This window comes from Oncorhynchus gorbuscha, linkage group LG14 (assembly GCF_021184085.1).
Source record: "Oncorhynchus gorbuscha isolate QuinsamMale2020 ecotype Even-year linkage group LG14, OgorEven_v1.0, whole genome shotgun sequence".
Lineage (NCBI taxonomy): Eukaryota > Metazoa > Chordata > Actinopteri > Salmoniformes > Salmonidae > Oncorhynchus > Oncorhynchus gorbuscha.
This window is the reverse complement of record NC_060186.1, coordinates 9,057,356-9,083,754: the sequence shown is the minus strand read 5'-3', so window position 1 is coordinate 9,083,754 and position 26,399 is coordinate 9,057,356. Positions and strand designations below refer to the sequence as shown.

General features: G+C 43.1%; 1 long non-coding RNA gene across 1 annotated transcript; it reads right to left on the bottom strand.

The window, feature by feature from the left end:
* Nucleotides 1–6,145: 6,145 nt before the first annotated feature.
* LOC123995606 lies at nt 6,146–8,388 on the bottom strand. The gene is made up of 2 exons (XR_006831865.1): nt 8,328–8,388; nt 6,146–7,896 (listed from the first exon to the last, which is right to left on the bottom strand). It is a non-coding gene; the product is annotated as an uncharacterized LOC123995606 (long non-coding RNA).
* Between the last annotated feature and the right edge of the window lie 18,011 nt (nt 8,389–26,399).

Here is a 26,399-nt window from a genome sequence, read left to right as displayed (position 1 = left end):
TATTTGATACACTGCCGATTTTGCAGGTTTTCCTACTTACAAAGCATGTAGAGGTCTGTAATTATTATCATAGGTACACTTCAACTGTGAGAGAAGGAATCTAAAACAAAAATCCATAAAATCACATTGTATGATTTTTAAGTAATTAATTTGCATTTTATTGCATGACATAAGTATTTGATCACCTACCAACCACAAGGCTGGTAGGTACAGTCGTGGCCAAACTTTTTGAGAAAGACGCAAATATTAATTTTCACAAAGTCTGCTGACTCAGTGTCTTTAGATATTTTTGTCAAATGTTACTATGGAATAGTGCAGTATAATAAAAATAATTTCATAAGTGTCAAAGGCTTTTATTGACAATTACATGAGGTTAATACAAAGAGTCAATATTTGCAGTGTTGACCCTTCTTTTTCAAGACCTCTGCAATACGCACTGGCATGCTGTCAATTAACTTCTGGGCCACATCCTGACTGATGGCAGCCCATTCTTGCATAATCAATGCTTGGAGTTTGTCAGAATTTGTGGGGTTTTGTTTGTCCACCCGCCTCTTGAGGATTGACCACAAGTTCTCAATGGGATTAAGGTCTGGGGAGTTTCCTGGCGATGGACCCAAAATATTGATGTTTTGTTCCCAGAGCCACTTAGTTATTACTTTCGCCTCATGGCAAGGTGCTCCATCATGCTGGAAAAGGCATTGTTCATCACCAAACTGTTCCTGGACGGTTGGGAGAAGTTGCACTCTGAGGATGTGTTGGTATCATTCTTTATTCATGGTTGTGTTCTTAGGCAAAATTGTGAGTGAGCCCACTCCCTTGGCTGAGAAGCAACCCCACACATGAATGGTCTCAGGATGCTTTACTGTTGGCATGACACAGGACTGATGGTAGCGCTCACCTTGTCTTCTCCGGACAAGCTTATTTCCGGATGCCCCAAACAATCGGAAAGGGGATTCATCAGAGAAAATGACTTTACCCCAGTCCTCAGCAGTCCAATCGCTGTACCTTTTGCAGAATATCAGTCTGTCCCTGATGTTTTTCCTGGAGTGAAGTGGCTTCTTTGCTGCCCTTCTTGACACCAGGCCATCCTCCAAAAGTCTTTGCCTCACTGTGCGTGCATATGCACTCACACCTGCCTGCTGCCATTCCTGAGCAAGCTCTGTACTGGTGGTGCCCCGATCCCGCAGCTGAATCAACTTTAGGAGACGGTCCTGGCGCTTGCTGGACTTTCTTGGGTGCCCTGAAGCCTTCTTCACAACAATTGAACTGCTCTCCTTGAAGTTTTTGATGATCCGATAAATGGTTGATTTAGGTGCAATCTTACTGGCAGCAATATCCTTGCCTGTGAAGCCCTTTTTGTGCAAAGCACGTTTTTCCTTCCAGGTAACCATGATTGACAGAGGAAGAACAATGATTCCAAGCATCACCCTCCTTTTGAAGCTTCCAGTCTGTTATTCGAACTCAATCAGCATGACAGAGATCTCCAGCCTTGTCCTTGTCAACACTCACACCTGTGTTAATGAGAGAATCACTGGCATGATGTCAGCTGGTCCTTTTGTGGCAGGGCTGAAATACAGTGGAAATGTTTTTGGGGGATTCAGTACATTTGCATGGCAAAGAGGGACTTTGCAATTAATTGCAATTCATCTGATCACTCTTCATGACATTCTGGAGTATATGCAAATTGCCATCATACAACCTGAGGCAGCAGACTTTGTGAAAATATATATTTGTGTCATTCTCAAAACTTTTGGCCACAACTGTGTGTGTGTGTGTGTGTGTGTGTGTGTGTGTGTGTGTGTGTGTGTGTGTGTGTGTGTGTGTGTGTGTGTGTGTGTGTGTGTGTGTGTGTGTGTGTGTGTGTGTGTGTGTGTGTGTGTGTGTGTGTGTGTGTGTGTGTGTGTGTGTGTGTGTGTGTGTGTGTGTGTGTGTGTGTGTGTGTGTGTGTATGTATGTATGTATGTATGTATGTATGTATGTATGTATGTATGTATGTATGTATGTATGTATGTATGTATGTATGTATGCATATACAATGTGTATGTGGTTTACTGCTCTAGGGATGTAATTTATTATTATATATTGATTTTTACCTTACTTTTTCTTTCTTTCTTTTTAAAATTATTATTACGTTATGCGATGTGCAATGCAAAGACATTGGAAGAATACTGATCATTTAATTACCATAGTGAATTATTGTAATGTTTGTTTATGTGTCAATTAATCACATAAGGGATGGGTTGCCAATTGGCGATTTGACATGGAAATAAAATGTCATTCATTCCTTTAAAAAAGTATTCATTACATTCGGTACTGAGTACCGGCACCTTGACTTTTCTACTGCTTGAGGTCCAGCACCTCTTATAGAATAATGACTGAAAAGTGTTCCCTTTTTTGTCACAGCCTGATCCACAATCACTCTGTCCTGTAGCAACCTAGACACATACACACACATAAGAACAAACACACACACACACACACACACACACACACACACACACACACACACACACACACACACACACACACACACACACACACACACACACACACACACACACACACACACACACACACACACACAAGCACAAAATACACACACTCAAGCACAAAAATACACACACACACACACTCTACCGCACACACCTCCTGAGGTCGTGGGCAGGGTCAATGGGCTTCTCGATGTTGGAGCAGGGACTAGTGGCCAGCAGCAGCAGCACCAGAGGCGAATGGGGTCTGGCAGGCAGGGCCTCCATCTCCAGCTCCTCCAGGAGAGTCTCCCTCTGCAGGTCTGGCATGGAACTACACCCCTGGGTGCTCACAAAAATAACTCCATAAAATACAACTCATAAAAAGAAGTAAATAAGTTATGACTTGTCAATAATAACCATCCTGTATGCATGTCTTCAGGGACCAGTAGGAGTGGGTGTGAATAGTGTATGATTTGTACAGTATAGTGGAACTGGTCTGGTCTGGTAATACATGCTGGTAAACAATGACAAACAATTGATTATAATTGTCACAAGTGTACTTGACTATGTGTGTGTGTGTGTGCCCGTCTGTGTGAGAGAAAGATAGAGAGAGTGAGACAGAGAAAGAGAGACAGAGAGAGAGAGAGAGAGAGAGAAAGAGCGAGAGAGAGAGAGAGAGAGAGAGAGACAGAGCGACAGAGAAAGAGAGAGAAATAGAGAGAGAGAAAGACAGAGAAAGAGACAGAGAAATAGAGAGAGAGAGAGAGAAAGAGCGAGAGAGAGATAGAAAGCCTTTGTTGGTGATCAACTCCATCAACATGGACCTGCTCCAGGTCCAGTTTGCATGGCAGCGCTGCGTGTGTCTCCATCGCCCCTTTCAGGTTGCGTCCGGCAGCTCTGGGTCTCTCAGCGCTCAACCGGGCTCTCCGCGTAGCCTTGATCCCTACCGCTACGCTGCGTCTGATCGAGTGGACGTTTAAACTGCGGAGAAAGAATAACCGTTAGCAATAAGGAGAACAATAACAACAGCCAATTGCATTTACAGCTGCTTGGTGAGTTTGCACTTATCTACAAAAGGCAGATGATCGATAATTCAAGTAACGAGCTTAGATGGCAAGTTCGCCTGTAAGATTTTGGCTGCAATTGGTTTCAATTGTAAATCTTGGTGTAAAGAAGCAAGAGATGTTGATTTGAGGACCTTTGATCCCCACCTAGGAAATGATGGAGCTTGGGGAAACCCTGCTCGCCAGTCACTCACAGCCTGGTGCAGTCTATGGCCATCTGGGCCCCCAGGCGGCTGCACTGAACAGCGTGTGGCGCCTCAGCCTGTCCAGCAGGTGGAGGTAGTTGAGGTAGAGCTCCTGGCAGATGCGGAGCACCTCCTGGCACGTCTCCGCCTGCAGCTGCCTGTTCCCCTCCTGGTTCAGCGTGGGCTCTTCCATCAGCCCCTTCAGGTCCTGCCAGATCAGGCCCAGCTCTGACGTCATCACCGCCACCTTGGGGGAGGGGGGGGGGTCGCAGAGTGTTTTTGGTGGGTGGGGGCTGTGTGTGACAGTGTTCCATCCACCCATCCATCTATCCAACCATCCATCCATTTAGTAGATGCTTAGGAGAGACAGTGTATAGTGTATCCTAATGGAGTGGCTCACCAGAGCTTGCTGATCCTCCACAGGGGTGGAGTGGAGCACGGAATGCTCCTGGATCCTGTACTGTAGCTGCTGACGCATGTCGGCCAGGGAGGTGGGGTTGGTCTTCACCCCCTCTGACACTGACGGGGACACTGTTCTCTCCTCCTGGACCCTGTCTGGGAGGAACAACACACCCGGGACATGTGTACATACGGTACCTTTCATTCTCCTGTATCACCTCCATTCAAAAAAACTATCAACATATTTTGTTTTGGCATCATAAGAGATGTGTGGGGCATGTGGATAGAGAAAATAGACCCTGTGTGTGTTTTCAGGTCAGCCCTGTAAATGAATTTGAGTGGGTAAAACTGTCTACACATCCTTTTGTTGATTCAAACAACTTAAAAGCCTCATGCATACAATCATGGATCAACAATAGCACCTCACACAAGGCACCAGGCTGTCTTCCCTCCAACAGCTTTAGAATCCCACACACCTGCCCTCTTCTCTCCCTCAGGGTTGGACTGGAAGAAGAGGGACAGTGGCCCCAGGATGCTGCGTATCTCTGCTGGATATCCTGGATGCAGGCCACCATCTGTGTCATGGAGGTCAGCATGTCCTGGCCATCTGCCATCCGTCGTTTGGCCTCCGCCGCTCGGGAGAGGTGCCCCACCACTTTCATTTTGCCACTGCTCATCCCCTCACTGTTTGACATAGACAGCAAAGAAGCCTTGGTATACACTGGTCTACAGAGCTTGAACGAGCAACTCTAGTATCAGGATATGACATGGCACTTTTGGGCATGCATGGTCACCTGGTTCAGACCTCTCTTGGGTCATACACATACTGTAGCTACATGACACAGTGCACACAAAGACATGCATTTCTGTACCCGCTGCCTGTTATGATTCACATTCTGTGGGATTCTGTGATTTACATTATAGCCATTACCATATATATGATTAAATATTATCTGATGTTGGCTGTGTGAGGTATCTGCATTTGTGCACTTGAGCATCATCATGAGATTAAACAACTGCTTGCTACATCTACTTGCCCGTTTGTGTGTGTGACAAGAACTGAGTAACATGGTGTGACCTGCATAACAGCCCAGCAGATGCTTCGTTCTTGTGTTTGTTGGAGGACTCCAAGAAGCGCCAAGAGGCGGGGACCAGCCTGAGCGCCTGTGATAGGCTGAGCAAGTCTAAACCACGCTCAGCCTCTACTGTGATAGGCCAACAGACGGGTTGGAACTATGTCTATCACAGTATAAGAACAACTGTTTACGTACATCCTGACAGCTCCCTGACAGTGAGCCCGTATATACGAAAATTGCATTTTCCATTTATTGCTTAGCTAATAAAAAATACATAGTACACAATTGGTGACTCATTGTCATATTAATCCTGATACCAGATTCGAATTTACGCAACTTAACAATTCACAGGCTGTCATTTTTCATTCATGGTAACTTCGTGAACCAAATATCTAGCTAATTCAACGGCATCACATAAAAATTCAATAAAAAGACGTGGAAACGTTTATTCAACCAGTTTTTACCCAGTGGGTAGCTCCCCCCTTGAACGGTAATGCGCAATCTTTACAGCAATGCTCTGTACTAACTAGCTAGCTAACATTAGCTAGCCAGCAAGCAATGGAAGTTGGAACTTTGACAAGTGAGCTCTAAAAACGATTTAAAATTAAACAAAAATACTACTTGATTTTGTCATCATTTGGAGAATACCTAAATAATTGTTCATTCATATTAATAGATAAGAAACATAAGTTGCTGTACGTTTAGCTACCATTATTTCCTCATATTATTTCCTCATAGCCTCATAACCAGACAGGCAGCTGATTTGTCAGGTCACTGGAGTTCTTCTGTAATATAACAGCAAGGAATGTTCCTTCTAGTTACATTACTTGTCCGATTGTAATCTTTACAATCTATGCCCTTTACAGGTATTACCTGATTGTTGTGTCTGTATGTACACAACTATTTTCAATAAGCACACACACACACACAGGTCACTGCTAAACAAATAATAAGGTACTGCATGAGAGTTTATTGTATTATAGCTGCATTACATGAGAAGATAAAAATGTATTTATTCAAGTGAATTTTAAAAGCTAACAACATACAATGTTTATTCTGCATCAAAAAGTTCCATTGTTTTAGACATTTCAAAACACCTTCAGCACCTCTCATGACTTGAGTTCTAAACCAAAAGATAGATATTACATAAAATGTCCAGAAACATACAGCTGTTGGATAGCTTTTAGGGAAATATAGGTATAGAAGGACAACTAATACTGGTACCTTGAATATATAAAGCAAGCCACCTCATAAATCCACTAACACAAAATAACAAAACAAAAATCTACATTAAGTCAACACATTCAAACAACCCAACAAAATGACTGAATATTATGCAAGGTCTAACATACAAAACATTTTTCCAACAAATGTTAACACAAAATAAAACATGCATTATATTTATCTCCAAAAGGTCAAAATTCAGAATGCATCAGATTTAGTGATTCCATAATCATATCAATTAATCAGGGCCCCCCGCCCCAAAAAAGTTATATATATTAATTATGTCTTCGACATGTTGGAAAGCAACAATTAAAACAAGTCTCTTGTTTTCATTCAAGATGACATTTCCCGAGCCCTAACCAGTTTAATGGAGAGTTATCACAAGCCGACATAAGTTAAAAACAAACTTTTTATATTTCTATTCAAACGGTGGCACGTCAATGAATAAGCTAATGGCATGAATAATATAGCATTTTGTGTTCTGGATTTGTCAACGTGTAAGAAACAGTTATAGATCAACTTTATTTAACCTACGCTCTGCACAGCATAAAGCATACGAAATGTGATGTTATAAAAATGGGCGACATGATTCTAAATATATAGGCCTTTCCCTTTTGTCATAAAGTCTATGAAACGTGTATAAATGTTCTTTGTAACAGCAGCTCTTCATGAACAGTCTACCCTTTTCCGACGACACCCTCCAAAATAACAACAGAAGAATGGGTGTCGAGCACTCCCTTCCATGCCAGCGCAGATTCACAACGTACCCGGATCTAATTCAAAAGGACATTGGGAAAGATTCCTCACACAAAACACTAGGGTCCAATTTTAGGTATGAATCTACACAAAATCTCACGAACAGGTCAGGTGTCACAAAGCGGATGTCGCAATAAACGACAGTGGGAGGTGGATTAGTCAAAGCTTGGACGTGCACCACAATTGCTTGTTGTCATTTTCCTGACGCACCTCTAATGCACGTACCCCGACGTTCTAGACAAAAGGTAGATGTGATACTACTTCATCTAAAGCCTAAGGGAAGGACGGTTAGGGATGGGGGGGGGGGCGATTGCAGCCTCAAGGAATCAGAACGACCACTGGGGGGGTGGATTTAGGTAGCTGCTAAGTCATTCCTTTCTTCTCCCCTTTTCAAATAAGGTGTTGTCAGCTCCAGCTTTGTATTGCTCCTGGCTCGGTAGGTAGGTGGCGGTCCTAGTTGGAGTTCACAGGGTTCTGTATGCTGGGGTCCTGAGGTGCGGTGGCTGCCGGTGGAGGCACCGTGTTACTGAAGAGCAGGGTCTTGAGGATCATCATGTTGAAGACCTGCTTGTTGAAGTTGACCAGGCTGACGAAGGTGACCGCCAAGGAGGTGAGCTCCGGTTGGATCAGGGCCAGGCCTCCGGGCGTCGGGGGCGGGTATGGGTTCACGTGAGAGTTGGGCGTGGCGAGGAGCACCCGGAAGTACTGCTGGACCCTCCCTCTGGAGAGGAACAGAGAAGAGGCACAGAACAAACAGAGTGATCAGAAAAACAGGCACGAGACAATTGTGAGCTTTTCAAGCAATTCAATAAACTGGAGGAAAATTTCACGCAGTGTACAATTACACAGTCCATTCAGAAAGTATTCAGACCCCTTCTTCCACATTTTGTTACGTTACAGCCTCATTCAAAAATGGATAACATTTAAAAAATCCTAATTGATCTACACACATACCCCATAATGACTTATAAAAAAAAAACAGGTTTAGAAATTTGCAAAAAAAATAGTATTCAGACCCGTTGCTATGAAACTTGAAATTGAGCACAGGTGCATCCTGTTTCAATCAATCATCCTTGAGATGTTTGTATGACTTGATTGGAGTCCACCTGTGGTCAATTCAACTAATTTGACATAATTTGTAGAGGCACACACCTGTCTATATAAGGTCCCACAGTTGACAGTGCATGTCAGAGCAAAAACCATGCCATGAGGCCGAAGGAATTGACTGTAGAGCTCCGAGACAGGATTGTGTCGAGGCACAGATCTGGAGAAGGGTACCAAAACATTTCTGCAGAATTGAAGGTCCCCAAGAACACAGTGGCCTCCATCATTCTTAAATGGAATAAGTTTGGAACCACCTAGACTCTTCCTAGAGCTGGCTTCCCCAGCCAAACTGAGCCATCGGGGGAGAAGGGCCTAAGTCAGGGAGGTGACCAAGAATCCGATGGTCACTCTGACAAAGCTCCTCTGTGGAGATGGGAGAACCTTCCAGAAGGACAACCTTCTGTAGCACTCCACCAATCAGGCCTTTATGTTAGAGTGGCCAGACGGAAGCCACTCCTCAGTAAAAGGCACATAACAGCCCACTTGGAGTTTGCCAAAAGGCACCTAAAGGACTCTCAAACCATGAGAAACAACATTCTCTGGTCTGATGAAACCAAGATTGAACTATTTGGCCTGAATGACAAGTGTCACGTCAGGAGGAAACCTGGCACCATCCCTACGGTGAAGCATAGCATCAAGCTGTGGGGATGTTTTTCAGTAGCAGGGACTCGGAGACTAGTCAGGATGAGGCAAAGATGAATGGCGCAAAGTACAGCAAGATCCTTGATGAAAACCTGTTCCAGAGCGCTCAGGACCTCAGACTGGGGTGAAGTCTCTGAATGTCCTTGAGTGACCCAGCCAGAGCCCGGACTTGAACCCAAACAAACCTCTCTAAAGACGTGAAAATAGCTGCGCAGCAATGCTACCCATCCAACCTGACAGAGCTTATGAGGATCTGCAGAGAAGAATGGGATCATCTCCCCAAATACAGGTGTGCCAAGCTTGTAGCATCATACCCAAGAAGACTCAAGGCTGTAATCGCTGCCAAAGGTGCTTCAACAGAGAACTGAGTAAAGGGTCTGAATACTTACAGTGGGGCAAAAAAGTATTTAATCAGCCACCAATTGTGCAAGTTCTCCCACTTAAAAAGATGAGGCCTGTAATTTTCATCATAGGTGCACTTCAACTATGACAGAAAATGAGAAAAAGAAAAATCTAAAATGTTTTAATAGAGGGATATTATCACCATAGTTCAGCCAGTACAGCCTACTTCCACAATTACAAAACAAAGGGACGGTGTTATGAATGGGATTGCATGCGTCTCCAGGGTAACATGATAACAGCCGGATTCTCAGCCAACCGTCCACAGATCCAGTTACACTTCACTGCTTAGATGGACGGTGTAATCATTCTCGTGTACCGCACATCAGTCCAAGCAACATAAAAAAGGCACACTTCCAGCCATCCCATCATTGAGATCAAGTAAACAACTTGGCCTACACTTTTTAGAACAATAAGTGTTGAGGCAAAGCACTTGAATATAGGCCAATAGTTTTAAAATGGACCTTAAAACATTCCAATACAATTCACTACGTCGACCTACTAGGCCAACGTGCCATATACAGAAGACACAGTATCAGACGTGTGTTGCCCTGTTGGGCTATCTGGCAGAGAAAACACCAACAACTCCAGTCCAGAGAGCTAGGTGGTGCTTCCTTCTTATGGAGGAAGGCTGTGACTTTAGAGTCTATCCCTTTGTGTAGTCTCAGTCATGACCTTCATCGTCATTCTCCTGTCAGACATGGCAAGGTCATAACTCATATCTCAAAGGTCACAAGAGAAAGGGAATGTCTGAAGTTTTTTTGATACAGTGCATCCAGAAAGCATTCAGACCCCTTCATTGCCAAGAGTGTGCAAAGCTGTCATCAAGGCAAAGGGTGGCTATTTTGAAGAATCTAAAATATAACATGTTTTGATTTGTTAAACACTTGGTTACTCCTTGATTCCATGTATTATTTCATAGTTTGTCTTCACTATTAAAAATGAATAAAAACTATTGAATGACTAGGTGTGTCCAAACTTTTGACTGGTACTGTACATTCAGATTAAGCATATTCAAAAGTCTGACTTTCACTCTCGGATTCGTATCGGCTATCCGTCGCTCAGCACTACAAGGCTGGTTACACCAAAGGGCATTTTCAGTTAAACTGCAGTACACTGTACAAGCACAAAACAATATATCCACACACGCGTCACTGAGAAGTGCACGTGATCCTGCAGCACCAAAACAAGAGCGCTGGACAAGACTGAGAAGAGATCTGCCTGTGCCAAAAGAAACGCAAGACAATAACTATGTCGCTGAAAGGGTTTTAATTGATTGCAAAGCATGTTGATCCTCGCATCAAGTTACACAGGAAGAATTGTATTGAAGCTACCAACTCCAATTAAAATGTCGCTACAAGCAATAGTTGTTATTCTAACGACATTAGATTAATCTGACAAGGAGCTAAATGGCTTTTTAACAGCTAGAAGATATACATTGTTATGTTTGTAAACAACAATGCTAACGCTAAATCACAAATTTCTAATGGGTTCAAGTTTGTAACGTTACGATTACATACTTCCAGCTCAATCAGATAAAAGGATATGTAGAAGGGTGAGCCGGTTAAGGATCGATTCAGACAAGGTGGTAGATTGTACGACAAGCGACAGATTTATTCAGAGTGAGAATATCTGGTACACGTATATACGGCTCTCCCATTCGCTCGCACAGAACAGCAGGAAAAAGAGAAAGAGTGAACCGTTACAATACAATTTATACAAAACAGAAAGTAGGTTGATCCTGGGAGATCGGATCTTTTGATTGGTTCAGCTGGGCCGTCCGTCTGTAGTCTTCCGCCATTGGCTCAGCTGGGCCGTCCGTCTGTAGTCTTCCGCCATTGGCTCAGCTGGGCCGTCCGTCACTCTCGAATCCCGCCGTCACATCCGTTCAGCTAAAGGGGACTGTGTGTGTGCTGGATGGGGGTGTGTGTGCGTGAGTTATCCTGTAGGGGGCCCCACATCCTTTACTGTGAGTTGTAGCCATGCATTTAGCAGTAGGCTGATCACTTGCATAAGAGAATAGCAATTCTTTACAAAACCCTCTCTTCACGTCTCACCAGAGACGTGACACAACCTAACTAGATCCAGACACAAAGAGAAACTTCTCCCTAATGGACTAAGAAATAAGGCACGGTATTAAACAGAAATAGACATATGTATATTACCATCATATTCTCCATTCAATCCCACTATGTACTAAGTTGGCTACCAGCCACCTAGGAACTTACAACCCTCATTCAACAGAGCGGAGAACATCTCAAAATAAAAGTAAAATGATTGTCCACATATGCCAACTTTTTTCCAGCGGGAAAACGCTGTGATTCCCTCTCTTCACATCTCCTAAGAGATATGATATAGTCCAGAGACATTACTCCAAGCAAAACGAAAACATAATCCAAAAAGGAAAAATAGCCTATGCTAGGTAAGTCTATACGGAAATGGCCCACAAAGAAAAATAATTTCCCCCTCTTCCCATCCCAGATGGGACACGACATACAATGGAGAAGCTTAATCAATATAAGCAACTGGATCCCCCTCCTAAAATGGCTGCAAACTGAAAGATGGGTCTCATGCTCCATACCATTATCTCGCACCTGGCTCCTGTTATCTAACAAAAAGACCGCTTGTTCTCGCAACCCACGCTCTGAATGTGCCCTCCCTTCTGTATTTTCCAGCATGAGAAAGTTCCATGGCCCTGATACTTTTAACAATGTTTCAAATCAGCTAGGTAGCATAACACATACATAATAATACCTCCACACAAGGCAACAGCAGATAACATTCAATCTTATATATATGGTAATGGCTATAATGTAAAATAACCCCAAGGGTGTGAACACAAATTCAGCAATGAATCATATAACAGTTACAAAGTTTAAACTACCTTCATGTCAAAAGAGAACAGCTCATTCAAAAACTGAACAAAAGAAAATAGTGTGAAATCTAAGTCCCCCTTTTGACACCCGCTAGGGTGTCACTCACTATCCTTTATTTCAGTAGTCATAGCATTTCATGAAAATAATAAAAAGTGTATTATTAATAAGAAGTGATATATGCCTTTGTTGTATGCTTTTGTTTCCCCCTTTTGTCACCCGCAAGGGTGTCACTTATCAAAAACAGGATAAAACTTTATTGTTATTGACATGTAAGATGTAGGATAAAACTTTGGTCATGGAAAACAGAGTAAAGAATTATTAGAAACCATCTGGTCCTCTCAGCTAATCCTATCCTGTACCAGGTGGGCTCCTTGCCACCCAGGGGCTCCAAACCTTCACAACAGCATATCATGTGTCATCCTCAGTCAGTCCCATCCTCCCTGAATCCTTCATCACATCTGTAACAGACTTCTTAAAACACAGTATGATGCAAGCAGCATATCAATAACAAATAATACAATAATTAGGGTCAGAAATCCAGTAACCATCATACCAGTGTACTTACCAAACCAGGCCAAGAGAACAGACTCCTCCACCCCCCCCCGTGGACCTCATCTTAGCAGATAGTGTATCAAGCCCGCCTTAGATATATCACCATCTGGACTGGTATTATTATGAATATACGTGCAACATTGTTTACCGAACATCTTGCAGACGTCCCCCTGACTGGCAAGAAGCATATCCAAGGCAAGTGTATTCTGTCTGGAAACCCCAAATGTGGCCTCAAGCTGTTCAGACATACCAGTGAGTGCATCACGGGAGTAATTCACCAAACGCTGTTGATTATAGTAGATATAATTAATCCATGCAGTCTGTCTAGCATCCACCATGGCTGGACCCATACTAGGTAGTAAGTGCCAGAGTCCATCATTCCTACCCAAGGCCTGAAACACTCATGAGGAACCCCCACTGGCACTCCCAACAGGTTAGTGTATGTCAACTACATCCTCTGTCCATGGAGCACTACGTCTATGTCTCCCATGGGATGGAATGTTCTCAGGTCCCCTGGATACAGAACTCAGCAGCTGTTCAGCAGTAACATCAACAATGGTCAGTGGAATTATCCAACTGGTCAGACCACACGTACCTTGCCATTCTCCTCTAAGAATGGATCTCAGCACTCTTTTGGCTCCACACATCATCCACAAGTGGAATTAATGGTTATGTTACTGCTGCAATCAGCTCCAGGCAATCTCCCATAATCAATGCCATTACCTGTACCCGTGATGCAACTGTAATTGCCCCCATATGCCCCAACACCAAATGGGTGTGTAGCCAGAACAGGTCTAGCATGACTACAAATAATGCAGTCCTTTATTGTCAGGGATTTAGCTGTGTACCTCATATAAGACAGCCACAAATTGTCCCTACTATCAAAACCAGTCTCAGTTCCTAATTGATCAATAGCCGAATAGTCTCTAACATTAATTATCTGAATGGTATTTTTAACACAGTGGTGGTAGAGGAGTGTGTCCGATTACCTCTGGTCTTGGCAGTACCTTAATAGAAAACACACCCATCATGTCTGTCCTCGTCCTTTGTAGTCCGAGGGTGTGAGTGCCTGCATCATAGAGCTTAATATTTTTGATGGTTAGTAGGATTTCATCACCTTTACAAAGTTCAACATTGCTCCCAGGTTTCCCCCATATCATGGAAAACCTATCCACCCTTGTGGGACCCTCTATGCTATAAGGATACCCTCTACTCCAATCCTAGAACAGTCCAAGTCGGTTATCATGTAATCTCTACTCTAACTTCCTGTCTACCCAGATCTAGGGATCTCTTATGTTCATTTTGGAACAAAATACACATCACTTAGCCAGAGCCAGACACATCCTCACTCCTATGGACAAAAACAGGGGTGATAGGACAGGTAGGGTTACTTCATTCGGGAGTTAGCCCCGGAATTCTGTTAATTCCAGTTCTTCTCCCGAACTCTGTTTATTGTCCGACAGTGAAAAAGTGTCTTACCCTTCCGCCGTGCGATATGAATCTGGGCAGCTCTTTCAGCTAGCTGTCACCAGGGGTCTTCTATGGTCCCCAAGCCTCTGGGACTGGATTGAGTGACTTCACCTGTAGTTCACCTGTAATGCATAAAATCCTGGACATACAGGCTTGGTTAACAAACAATTTCTCATATGTTTTATCTGATTACATCTTTAACTTCTATGCCCAATTGTTAGCTTACATTTTTATTTTATTTTTTATTATTAGTTTCTTATCCAATAGTCCCCATCCTATCCTAGACCACAATTTACACCCGTCCCCATCCTATCCTAGACCACAATTTACACCCATCCCCCTTTTGATATCTGGCTTTGCCCAGGTATCAACCTTACCTACTCTAAATAATGACTTAGGTAAGATTAGTATAGTATCCATATGTTCTGACATTATCCTGTAGGAGCTCCCCCTACATTTTCTACATGTCCAACTCTCCCCCCTGTCTCCACTCAGCAACTGCTATCTTTGCCTGTTCTGGCCCCCCCTTCCAAAACTCTCCTCACTTCTCTCCAACTTTCAAGGTCTTTGCAGTGCGTGAAAATCCCCTTAACCCAAACGTTTACTACAAAAACAAAACCTAATAATTATGATAATCCCCTCATACTCAAATAATTTGTCTCGGTGTTTCATGTTTTATTCATGTTTCTCCAAATTGTCTCCCCAAAAATACTTCTTAAATCCCCAGCCATTAGACACACACACAACTGTGATAATTGTGCACTGTCCCTGTAACATAAAAACCTCAGTCTGCAATCCCCTCTGCGGGCCTTTCATTGTACCCCATAATGAAAACAGATTCTAATGTTAGTCTATCTTAACCTCCTGTTTAATTTCATTTGTGTTATCTGAACAATCAAACCAAAATCAATAACCGGGGAGTACTTGTGTAAACTAATTAAAAGAACAAAATAAATCTACCTTATTTCTCATCACTTGGTTAGAACACCACTCCCGTCTTACATCGACCACACCCGTCGCCCCGTACCTAGTGTATATCTTATCTATTACTCAGTGGCTCAATTAATGTTTATCGTAAGTATGTTCAGATGTTGATTATGTAATTCTACAATTTTAGTATAATCCAAACTTCATAATATAACTCTACACACAGAATTTTACGTTAATAGAGTTGAACACCTTTTCCAACAGTCTTGCACACCCCCTCAATATTCTATGATATTACTCTCATCAGCAAGCCTGCGACTTTTCAACATTCTTATCATAAAAATCCCCGACCTCATTCATACCGATATTAGTCCCCGACTGAATATCAAACGTATTTCATGCACACGATTTGAGTCTCACAAATCTTCATTTACGCCAGTAAACTTCAATTTACACCAGACACACACAGATCTTCATTCTCCCCAGCAAGCAGACCAGTAGGAGATGCAATAGCCCCACCTTCTGTCCATTCTCTGTACAGCTTCTCACCCAGTCTCCTCCACTCTTTGCCCTCTCTGCCTTTATTTAAATCTAGAGTGGACTTCGGCGTTCTCTACACCTTTTCCATTTCCAACGATATTCCATGTACACTACAATACTGCCAACAACCAATGTCTTTACTGAAACCCAAGTGATACCCTTTCCCTACGGCTAAATCGATCTCAAGTCCGAGTAATCAATTTAAATATCCGTCATTCACACTTGGCCCTGCCTAATACATCACGTTCGCATCATATGACTTTCTATTCGCACTTTGGCGATCACTCGTTGCTCACCACTCATACATGTAGTCCCAGACTATCCATTCAAGCTTTGGTGGCCACCCGTTACCCATCATTCATACACGTGGTAAGTGATCTCTGTTACCACCTACCAACCAGGCATACTAGTACATCCCATACACAATGCACCATTAAGTATGGTTGATCAATAATAAAATTGCAGTTGCCAATGGAGATATTACTTTCTCAACTATTTTCCAATCTCACACATCATAATAGTTTAAATTTAGTAACTTACATCAAACAGGTGTCTCACAAAACTAAATTTGTATAACTCCAATGTGCAGAACTTTAGTTTTCCACAACAGGTGTCTGCTTACCCTTTTTTAGTTGACCGGTCAGGATTTGTGAGACACACCGTCCAACGACAGTACTGGCCAATCGGCTGGCACACCAATGTCCAGCGATATCTTTTTACCAGACCACGTCAGGGTCACCGTTTGTCATGTATTGTATGTTTTAGTAATTATACATGTAGAGGGATTTGGCGCCATCTCCTGGTGGTAGCTCGTCTGTTCATCTGCCCCTCGTGGGGGTGTGGCAACCCCATCATTTCAGGATATTTTTTTTTTTTTGTGCTTTCTGCGCTTCTTCTATGGCCCAAGTTCCTATCTTTAGTTCCTCTTCTGCTCTCTCTCTCTGTTTGGTCCCTTGGTTCCTCAATAAATGGGCCTTGTTTCTTCCTATTTCCTTGTCTCTAGCTTCCTGCAACGTCTCCCTTAACCCACATTCCATTGTTTTCAACTGGACCCCGGTTGGCCGTCCCCCTCCTAGGTAACCTGCTTGCGTCCATCTTAACTTTACTCCCTCCCAGACTTTCTTTATATCCTTCCACTGTCTCTTTCCCCCTGATCTATATTCTATTTTTTTTTATCTAGGAACTCATTAAACTTCAGCTTTGGAGTATTGGGGGTCGCCATTGTGAATTTTAAATCGTAATTCAATTTTAATTCAATCGGAAATTAATCGTAACTTAATCGGAAATTTTACCAGACTACTTGAATATAATTAGAATATGCTTAGCCCGTCGTTAGTTAATAACAACGATGTATTCGAGGAGACACTATTGCTCACACTCTGCCTTATCTCAGAGCTTTCCCTTGAATATTCAGTTCGAGAAAAACGATTGGGTTGGTATAGCTTTTGTGGAGCGCGCAACCAAGGGATCTATTCGACTATATAGTCACAATATTAATTATTATATTCAGATCTTATTTCAATTATACATCAGTCATTTTGTTCCTGATTATACATTTTACACAGAAGTTATAGATACATACAACATGGAAGTTTACATACAACATGGAAGTTTACATACAACATATAAGTTTCGGATTATCCAATAACCCTTCTTGAGTTCTCTCTCTCTCTCAAACCATCAACAATCTTGATGGAGACGATTACAACCACATTACATTTTATATGAACAGTTACAAATACACGTGTTCTCTCTAAACATTATCAGCCTATCTTTTGGACTACTTATCAGACTGGACTTCGACCGAGTCGCGGGACAAAGTTGCCAATCTTTTCCCCTATCGGCGCCAGGTTTAATGAATAGTAATTAACTATCCCCTTACTGATTTTTATCCCTAATCTCTACCGTGCTGAATCCAAATCCATGTCCGACCCCTATCAATCAACACCATCAGACTGGACTTCGACCGAGTCTCGGAACAAAATTACAATTTGTCCCCTCGGCGCCAGGTTTAATGAATAGTAATTAACTATTCACTTACTGACCTGTTATTAACCCCTATCGGAACTTATCTTATCCAAATCCATGTCCGTGTCCGACCCCTATCAATCAACACCATCAGACTGGACTTCGACCGAGTCTCGGTACAAAATTACAATTTGTCCCCTCGGCGCCAGGTTTAATGAATAGTAATTAACTATTCACTTACTGATCTGTTATTGACCCCTATCGGAACTAATCCAGGCCTCAAAAGTGATACCTCATCATTGAAAGCTATCAGACTGTGCTGACCGGGTCACGGGACAAAATTACAATTTATCCCCTCGGCGCCAGATTTAATGAATAGTAATTAACTACCCCTTACTGATATCTCATCAATGATTTAATCACCCGGCCGTCGCCGGTTTGTACCACATATGTTCACTTCACTGTACTTTCAACTTGTCAGCAAATTATAAATTTACACAAGAATTCATACTTACTCGGAAATACTGATCAAAATTTAGACAGACTATACGACAATATGCAAAGTTTGATTTAACAGGTTTTGCTTACCTTGTTTATAGTGCACCTTTTAGATCAGTTTCCCGAGTTGAGCAGAATTGTTGTCCTCCCCCGAATTCCTTCACCCGTCTTCCTACAACCGTCCTTCCGTCACTCTCCTTCTCACACCCAATCAACTCTCTTCGACCGGACCGTTATTAAACCATCCTCTGCTACCAAATTCTGTTGATAAAAGGATATGTAGAAGGGTGAGCCGGTTAAGGATCGATTCAGACAAGGTGGTAGATTGTACGACAAGCGACAGATTTATTCAGAGTGAGAATATCTGGTACACGTATATACGGCTCTCCCATTCGCTCGCACAGAACAGCAGGAAAAAGAGAAAGAGTGAACCGTTACAATACAATTTATACAAAACAGAAAGTAGGTTGATCCTGGGAGATCGGATCTTTTGATTGGTTCAGCTGGGCCGTCCGTCTGTAGTCTTCCGCCATTGGCTCAGCTGGGCCGTCCGTCTGTAGTCTTCCGCCATTGGCTCAGCTGGGCCGTCCGTCACTCTCGAATCCCGCCGTCACATCCGTTCAGCTAAAGGGGACTGTGTGTGTGCTGGATGGGGGTGTGTGTGCGTGAGTTATCCTGTAGGGGGCCCCACATCCTTTACTGTGAGTTGTAGCCATGCATTTAGCAGTAGGCTGATCACTTGCATAAGAGAATAGCAATTCTTTACAGCTTACTGAAAGAAAATATCCACTTCGATATATGACACATCCATTGTTTACAGTACAAGTACCTCTCTTTCCTTCTCGATGAATGGAAGGCTCTGCTTCACATGGGACTTCTTTGTTTACGGATGTGACGTTTGTGAAAGATGAAATACATTTTTACAAAACATTCAACAATACATGAGAACCCCTAAGCATTTTACATTACAACTTCAATAGGGGAGGGGTTAGGGACGTCCCGGGATCACAGGGAGCAATAGCAGTGTGGAAAATTCCTTTCACAACTTTACTTGTCATCTCCACTTTTCAAGCATACTGTAAGGACACAATCAGTTGATTTAGTTTTTACATTTAACCTTTTGTACCACTTCCCACACAAAAGTAATGAAACAACAGGGAGCAGGTCTCGAACCCTCGACCTTCCAGCCCGAGGTCCGGTGCGCTATCGACTGTGCTGCAAAAGCATGCTTTATTTAACTAGACAAGAGAGTTAAGAACAAATTATTATTTATAATGGCAGCCTACCCCTGCCAAACCTGGACGAATCATAGGACTCCCAATCATTACCGGATGTGATACAGCCTGGATTCAAACCTGGAACTGTAGTGACGCCTCTTGCACTGAGATGCAGTGCTTTAGACTGCTGCGCCACTCGTCTGTGCTGTGCAATAAGGTTGTATGGTTTCTTTTGTTTTGTGCTGGTAGGTAAACAATGCAAAAACATATACATGCAAAAGGATTGCTCTGTTTGAGGAGCAGAAAAACTACACTGGCCCAATCTCCTTTATGGGCATTGGTGAATGAGGGCATATTCTGAATTGATCAACCAGTTGGAAATTATGTGACTCTTGTGAGGCTGTCAACATTAATTTTGTGAACTTAATTTTCAAATTCACTAAATACGTTAATGTTTTATTGTATTTACCCTATTTATTGCAATTATTTTTTTCTCACATCGATTCCAATTCTAAACAATAGAGAACAGTATCATGATGTTAATGGTCAGCATTTTACACTACATGATGTATGTAGACAGTATTTTACACTACATGATGTATGTAGAGAGTATTTTACATTACATGATGTATGTAGACAGTATTTTACACTACATGATGTATGTAGACAGTATTTTACACTACATGATGTATGTAGACAGTATTTTACACTACATGATGTATGTAGAGAGTATTTTACATTACATGATGTATGTAGACAGTATTTTACACTACATGATGTATGTAGACAGTATTTTACACTACATGATGTATGTAGACAGTATTTTACACTACATGATGTATGTAGACAGTATTTTACACTACATGATGTATGTAGACAGTATTTTACACTACATGATGTATGTAGACAGTATTTTACACTACATGATGTATGTAGACAGTATTTTACACTACATGATGTATGTAGACAGTATTTTACACTGCATGATGTATGTAGACAGTATTTTACATTACATGATGTATTTGGACACATTTAACATTACATTATGTATGTTTACAGCATTTTACATTACAGTATGTATGTGGACAGCATTTTACATTTAAAAAAAATGTATTTCACCTTTATTTAACCAGGTAGGCTAGTTGAGAACAAGTTCTCATTTGCAACTGCGACCTGGCCAAGATAAAGCATAGCAGTGTGAACAGACAACACAGAGTTACACATGGAGTAAACCATTATCAAGTCAATAACACAGTAGAAAAAAAGGGGAGTCTATATACAATGTGTGCAAAAGGCATGAGGAGGTAGGGGAATAATTACAATATTGCAGATTAACACTGGAGTGATAAATGATCAGATGATCATGTACAGGTGGAGATATTGGTGTGCAAAAGAGCAGAAAAGTAAATAAATAAAAACTGTGGGGATGAGGTAGGTGAAAATGGGTGGGCTATTTTCCAATAGATTATGTACAGCTGCAGCGATCGGTTAGCTGCTCAGATAGCTGATGTTTAAAGTTGGTGAGGGAGATAAAAGTCTCCAACTTCAGCGATGTTTGCAATTCGTTCCAATCACAGGCAGCAGAGTACTGGAACGAAAGGCGGCCGAATGAGGTGTTGGCTTTAGGGATGATCAGTGAGATACACCTGCTGGAGCGCGTGCTACGGATGGGTGTTGCCATCGTGACCAGTGAACTGAGATAAGGCGGAGCTTTACCTAGCATGGCCTTGTAGATGACCTGGAGCCAGTGGGTCTGGCGACGAATATGTAGCGAGGGCCAGCCGACTAGAGCATACAAGTCGCAGTGGTGGGTAGTATAAGGTGCTTTAGTGACAAAACGGATGGCACTGTGATAAACTGCATCCAGTTTGCTGAGTAGAGTGTTGGAAGCGATTTTGTAGATGACATCGCCGAAGTCGAGGATCGGTAGGATAGTCAGTTTTACTAGGGTAAGCTTGGCAGCGTGAGTGAAGGAGGCTTTGTTGCGGAATAGAAAGCCGACTCTTGATTTGATTTTTGATTGGAGATGTTTGATATGGGTCTGGAAGGAGTGTTTGCAGTCTAGCCAGACACCTAGGTACTTATAGGTGTCCACATATTCAAGGTCGGAACCATCCACATACATTACATTATGTATGTGGATGCATTTTACATTATGTATGTGGATGCATTTTAAATTACATTATGTATGTGGACAGCATTTTACATTACATGATGTATGTGGACAGCATTTTACATTACATTATGTATGTGGGTAGCATTTACATTACATGAGCAGGTTAAGAGCTTGGTGTCCACATTGGTGTCCACATCACCAACGAACTATCATGGTCCAAACACACCAAGACAGACGTGAAGAGGGCACGACAATGCCTATTCTCAAGACACTGAAAAGATTTGGCATGGGTCTTCAGATCCTCAAAAAGTTCTACAGCTGCATCATCGAGAGCATCCTGAATGGATTCATCACCGCCTGGTAAGGCAACTGATCGGCCTCCGACTATAAGGCACTACAGAGGGTAGTGCTGAACGGCCCAGTACATCACTTTGGCCAAGCTTCCTGCCATCCAGGATCTCTATACCAGGCGTGTCAGAGGAAGGCACTCAAAACTGCCAAAGACTCCAGCCACCCTAGTCACAGACTGTTCTCTCTGCTACTGCACGGCAAGCAGTGCCGGAGCACCAAGTCTAGGACCAAAAGGCTTCTTAACAGCTTCTACCCCCAAGCCATAAGACTCCTGAACAGCTACTCAAATGGCTACCTGGACTATTTGCATTGACCCACCCCATTTTTACGCTTGTTGTTTATTATCTATGCATAGTCACTTTACCTCTACCTACATGTACATATGACCTCAATGACCTCAACTAACCTGTGCCCCCGCTCATTGACTCTGTACCGGGACCCCCTGTATATAGCCCCCGCTCATTGACTCTGTACCGGGACCCCCTGTATATAGCCCCCGCTCATTGACTCTGTACCGGGACCCCCTGTATATAGCCCCCGCTCATTGACTCTGTACCGGGACCCCCTGTATATAGCCCCCGCTCATTGACTCATTGACTCTGACTCTGTACCGGGACCCCTGTATATAGCCCCCTCATTGACTCATTGACTCTGTACCGGGACCCCTGTATATAGGACCTGTACCGGGACCCCCTGTATATAGCCCCCGCTCATTGACTCTGTACCGGGACCCCCTGTATATAGCCCCCGCTCATTGACTCTGTACCGGGACCCCCTGTATATAGGCTCATTTCTGTTATTTTATTGTTGCCCTTTCATTATTTGTTATTTTTCTATTTTCTTTTTTTATTCGTATTTTTTTCATGTTTACATTTTTTACTTCAGTTTATTTTAGTAAATACTTTCTTGACACTTATTTTTATTAACTGCATTGTTGGTTAAGGGCTTGTAAGTAAGCATTTCACTGTAAGGTCTACTACAACTGTTGTATTTGGCGCATGTAACAAATGCGATTTGATTTTACATGACATTCTTTTCTAACAAGTTATATTTTTCCAAACACTATTTGCTCAGAAACACCTTCAGCATTGTTTCATGGTAATACCACATTCTTTGTGCAAGAGAGTTAACAATACAAGAACACTATGGTAACAGGGTTCCTCTTTTCCATCCGTCATTCTCAAAACCTGTTCCGTGCAATTTACCATTGCTCTTGTATTGTCAGTTTATTACCCTGAAACAATAACAGAATAATTGTAATCAGCAGATATCTGGGCAAACAATGATTTGTAATCATAGTATATTCTGTCCAAATAATGAAACAACTATGCAAACACACAACATTCAACAGTTAGGTTTGGTCACACCAGGGGTGTGAAGGTGAACAGCAAGGCACTGGAGTGACGAACCACCCTTGCTGGGCTGGCTCCCTTCTCTCCACTGGGATTCTCTTCCTCTGACCCTATTACAGTGGCTGAGTCACTGGCTTGCTTGAGCTCTCCCATCCTTCCTGTACTCAGGCCCCTCAGATGGGAGAGATCTTTGTGGGCTATACTCAGCCTTGTCTCAGGGTAGTAAGTTAGTGGTCTGTTGTTATCCCTATTTTATTTGACCTTTATTTAACTAGGTAAGTCAGTTAAGAACAAATTCTTATTTTCAATGACGGCCTTGGAACAGTGGGTTAACTGCCTGTTCAGGGGCAGAACGACAGATTTGTACCTTGTCAGCTCGGGGATTTGAACTTGCAACCTTTCGGTTACTAGTCTATGTTGGTGTGGGGGTTGTGTTTTGGTAAAGTGGGTGTGGTTGGCCCTGTCCGGGAGTAACTTTGGAAAGGGCCCAGTGTCTTCAGAAAGTATTCGTACCCCTTGACTTATAAATATATATTTTTACAAATATAGTGTTACAGCCTAAATTCATAATTGATTAAATATATTTTTTTCCCTCAATAATCTATGGAAAATACCCAATAATGACAAATAGATTTTTTATTGAAAATTAAATACAGAAATATCTCATTTACATAATGTTACATTCCCTACTTTCTGTGTTGTGGTTTTGTTTGTTTGTGTGTGTTTCAGGATGGCTTCCTGAAATTCCCCCAAGCAGCTAATTGGTCGGCCCCATTGCTAATTGGGGCTGACCCCGACCTCTCGTCAGAGGATACAGCTATATCCCATTACAGACTCCTTCTCCAGCTATATAAGCCAGTGTTCTGTTGCGCAGAAGAGAGATGATTAGTGTTTCCTGTGTTGGTTGTTGTTAAGAGAGATTTGCTATGTCCTATGTTTGTTGTTGCTCAGAGACAGGTTTTTGTTAAGTCTTGTGTAATTGCTGATTCTGAGGTATGTGTTTGTGCCATTGGGATGCAGTGGTTTTGATTATTGACATTGTTTACTTATGTTTGTGTTATTCATTTCATTTGTTCCTGGGGGGGAAGGCACCTAGGGAGTGCTTAGGTAAGAGGCCTGTGGGCATACATAACCTGTAGTTTATACACTCTAGGTAAGACCTGGGTGGACCACCCCCTGTATTTTGGTTAGCGAACCAGGTGGTGCTAAAAGGTTAGGTAAGTAGTGGGTAGGCAGGTAAGGTAGGAGAGGCTTTGTTTGACATTTACTTATTTTGCTTTGGTTCCGTTCGGCCCTTTTTCCCAAAATTGACTGTGTGAAGGAATAAATAAATTCTCAGTAAATGGTTCATTCTCTGCCTTCGTCATCTGTACTTGCATTTATATGAGATATAGCAGGGTGTTGCTTTCCCTGTTCCTAGAGGTCTACGCAACAAGTATTCACATCCCTGAGTCAATACTTAGTAGAAGCACCTTGGCAGTGACTACAGCTGTGACTTTCTGAGTAGGTCTCTAAGCTGTGTTCAACATTGGCAGTTTGAAGTGACCCAACTCCTATTTGCCTTTCTGATTTGAATCTTGTTTTGCCTGCAGTCTTTGTAGGTGGTTTGAAGTCAGATACAAATTGGATTCCTGGCCATGTGACTTGTGATTTAAATACTTTTTAGACTCTTATTCCACATCTTGTTGCTTGTTAGCTACTCAGGTGACAGTTTGACAAGTTGTCTCTTATCCTTTGAGGCTTTCAGTGTTCTTCCACTAAGATTTTATACATTCAAATCCACTAATGTCCATGGCAGGCATTGTCACTAGCTTGCTACCTAACTTCTGAGTGAAAGGAAGCACCACCACCACTCATTTACATTTAAGTCATTTAGCAGACGCTCTTATCCAGAGCGACTTACAAATTGGTGCATTCACCTTATGACATCCAGTGGAACAGCCACTTTACAATAGTGCATCTAAATGTTTAAGGGGGGGGGGGGTGAGAAGGATTACTTTATCCTATCCTAGGTATTCCTTAAAGAGGTGGGGTTTCAGGTGTCTCCGGAAGGTGGTGATTGACTCCGCTGTCCTGGCGTCGTGAGGGAGTTTGTTCCACCATTGGGGGGGCCAGAGCAGCGAACAGTTTTGACTGGGCTGAGTGGGAACTGTACTTCCTCAGTGGTAGGGAGGCGAGCAGGCCAGAGGTGGATGAACGCAGTGCCCTTGTTTGGGTGTAGGGCCTGATCAGAGCCTGGAGGTACTGAGGTGCCGTTCCCCTCACAGCTCCGTAGGCAAGCACCATGGTCTTGTAGCGGATGCGAGCTTCAACTGGAAGCCAGTGGAGAGAGCGGAGGAGTGGGGTGACGTGAGAGAACTTGGGAAGGTTGAACACCAGACGGGCTGCGGCGTTCTGGATGAGTTGTAGGGGTTTAATGGCACAGGCAGGGAGCCCAGCCAACAGCGAGTTGCAGTAATCCAGACGGGAGATGACAAGTGCCTGGATTAGGACCTGCGCCGCTTCCTGTGTGAGGCAGGGTCGTACTCTGCGGATGTTGTAGAGCATGAACCTACAGGAACGGGCCACCGCCTTGATGTTAGTTGAGAACGACAGGGTGTTGTCCAGGATCACGCCAAGGTTCTTAGCGCTCAGGGAGGAGGACACAATGGAGTTGTCAACCGTGATGGCGAGATCATGGAACGGGCAGTCCTTCCCCGGGAGGAAGAGCAGCTCCGTCTTGCCGAGGTTCAGCTTGAGGTGGTGAACCGTCATCCACACTGATATGTCTGCCAGACATGCAGAGATGCGATTCGCCACCTGGTCATCAGAAGGGGGAAAGGAGAAGATGAATTGTGTGTCGTCTGCATAGTAATGATAGGAGAGACCATGTGAGGTTATGACAGAGCCAAGTGACTTGGTGTATAGCGAGAATAGGAGAGGGCCTAGAACAGACACCAGTGGGGGACACCAGTGGTGAGAGCGCGTGGTGAGGAAACAGATTCTCGCCACGCCACTTGGTAGGAGCGACCTGTCAGGTAGGTCGCAATCCAAGCGTGGGCCGCGCCGGAGATGCCCAACTCGGAGAGGGTGGAGAGGAGGATCTGATGGTTCACAGCATCGAAGGCAGCCGATAGGTCTAGAAGGATGAGAGCAGAGGAGAGAGAGTTAGCTTTAGCAGTGCGGAGCGCCTCCGTGATACAGAGAAGAGCAGTCTCAGTTGAATGACTAGT